The sequence below is a fragment of the Poromitra crassiceps genome (genome assembly GCF_964638095.1).
Source record: "Poromitra crassiceps genome assembly, chromosome: 6".
In the NCBI taxonomy this organism is placed as follows: domain Eukaryota; kingdom Metazoa; phylum Chordata; class Actinopteri; order Beryciformes; family Melamphaidae; genus Poromitra; species Poromitra crassiceps.
Window position 1 is genome coordinate 9,565,126 of NC_139627.1, and position 2,626 is coordinate 9,567,751.

Below are 2,626 nucleotides of genomic sequence, written 5' to 3' on the forward strand. Positions count from 1 at the left end.
CAAGTCAGGCAGTATAAAACGAAAACTTCCGGGTATAACCTTCGCAATAATGGCAATTAAATAAAGTAAATGCACGTGTAATGTTTTTTTTGTGTGTGTTTCGAAAGATACAGAACGGAGATAAACTGGAAGAATATCTGCTCCCTTCGAAAAGTCAATTTTAACCCGTAGTGAGTCGACATTCTGATTTTTTGTTACTAAGTAATACAACATTTATTTTATTTTGAAGGTAAAAACGTCTAGCTTCCTGTATTCTGTATAATTCTAGTAGGTTTGAGGCATTTTAGGACTGAACATAGCAAAGACCTGTTTTGTTTGTACTGCTTGCGACTCGAGGAAATCGATGCATCTGGGCGTGAGTTGTAGGGTTGTTTAATTAATTACTTACTAACGTTATGCGCAAACGATTATATGCCGTGAACGTTAGGCAGTTATCGCCCATTATGTATGTAATGTTTACTGTCTGGCACTGACATATAATTGTCTAAGTACAAAGACGAGGCAAGTTGACAGTACACGACTTGCGTCCATGTTTATTTCAGACATGGGGTAACTGAGTGTCGCACATTGTGACGTCATCGGCAGTGGCCGATCTGCGGTATCTGATTACACAGGATACTACATCCCCCTTCTTTTAAACAAAGATATACAGGTGTATTTTTAACCTTAGCAGTAAACATAACTATAATGTTTTCAATTTAACATTTCCCTGCTGGTATAAGTTTTCTTTAGATTAAACAGTTCACTACTTGTAATCATAGAATCACACTGTAAATATTCCCAAAATTAGTGCAAAAGAAATAGTGCAAAATATAGTCAGACATGTTTACATTCTTTTTTTTTTTTTTTTTTTTTTTACATGTACAACTTTTCCTCTTTTTTTCTCTTTTTTCTAGTTGTTACAGGTTCATTATAGCTCTTGGTTTCACTATGCGGCCTGATCTAGTGGTAGCATAGACGGGTTCATGTGCAACGTCATTACGTAGATGCGCGCGCACGATCGGGGTAGGAAGAAAGCAGGAAGGAAGCCGCTCCACACAGTCAAAACACAGAGGCAGACAGACCGAGACAGACATGACAAGGAGTTGTGGCGCTGTAAACTGTACCAACCGTCAAAAAGACGGATGGAAGATGTACAATATACCGCGGGGATCTCATCCATTTGCAAAAAACAGAAGGAAATTATGGCTCCAGGCCATTAAAAGGGAAGATTGGGGTCCCACTGGTCCTAAAGGCGACGAGAGTCTGTGCGGTGCTCACTTCATATCTGGTAGGCTAACGTTATGTTTATGTTTGCTAACAACAACAAATAATGAGTAGCTAACTTAGCTAACGCTGTCATTGTATGATTCATACCAGTGATAGCTCATGATAGGCCCTTTCAGGGCTGTGTTTTCACTGTCTGTTTTGCCAGCTGTGTCGGCTGTGTTGTGCAGTAGCTGCCTGTCAGTAAGCTGACAACACTGTCCTGAAATGGGATAACTAATGTTAGTCAGTCATAGCATAACTTTGACTAACTGTCCAACTAAAGTTGTTGTGCATTAAATGTATTATACAGCTTTCTTTAACTCTGAATAGACGTTAATGATTGATTTTGTCCGGTTGGTGCTCATTAACGTTATGGCTGCAGTTCCTGGTTTGTAAAATGTCAAACTGATGTTGGTTAAACAATTAGCAGCTAACTTACAGCTTACTCTCTCTTATCAGGAGCACCGTCAATGGATTATGAGAGTCCAGATTTTGTTCCATCAGTGTTTTCACACAGCACCCGCCGAAACACCACAGGAAAGCTGGCAAGGTCTGTGTCATGTCATGTAGAAAGTTACGGTATGGCCATTCAGTCATCATTTGTAATATAATATAATCTAACCTATCTTGGTAATGTAGCTTGTTTAGTATCTGAGAATATAAGATATATGTGTGTGTCCTTCTTTATGTTATTGCATTGTTATCAATTAATATGTTGATAATTTTTTAGCACGTTAACTTGACCATACTCGACTGTTGTCATAGATATGAAAGAAAGAGAAGGCGCGATGACACTACGGCCCCTGTTACCAGCCCCACAGGTGAAACTGAGGCGGGTCCTATTGGATCCTCTGAAGGTATGTGCCAGCCAGACTATTTGAGTGTTAGTGTGATAAAGAAACAGATGTTCTATGTGTGTGTGCGTTGCTGCATGCATGTCTGTGTATGTTTTGGAGCTGGCTCGTGATGTGACACAAGAGTTAAGTAATTGTTCTCCTTTTTTGCGTTGCAGATGAAGGCGAGATGGTGCCCAAAAAAGAGATGGACCAGCTCAACCTGCAGTACAAGCAGCTCCGTGATGATTATGATGCTGTGAAAAGAGAACTGGAGGCCACACAGGACGAGAATAAACAACTGAAGCAGCAGCTTAAGCAGTCCAAATTTGGGTTTGATTCTATAAAAGACATGAACTCTAAAATACTTTTTTTTACTGGGTTACAGTCAGTGCAGGCTTTCAGGTGGCTGTTGGATATTGTAAAAAAAAGCAAACTTGTGCTTAAGGGTGGGTTAAGCTGGGAGAACCACCTCCTTTTGGTTCTAATGAAAGTCCGACTTGGACTCAGCAACAGAGACCTTGCCTACAGATTTGGACTTCCAT

At 40.1% G+C, this 2,626-nt stretch overlaps 1 long non-coding RNA gene across 1 annotated transcript; it reads left to right on the forward strand.

Annotated features, from left to right (window-relative positions):
* The first annotated feature begins 1,146 nt into the window (after window positions 1-1,146).
* Window positions 1,147-2,084, forward strand: LOC310778538. The gene is made up of 3 exons (XR_014552778.1): window positions 1,147-1,270; window positions 1,708-1,827; window positions 2,014-2,084. It is a non-coding gene; the product is annotated as an uncharacterized lncRNA (long non-coding RNA).
* Window positions 2,085-2,626: the final 542 nt, after the last annotated feature.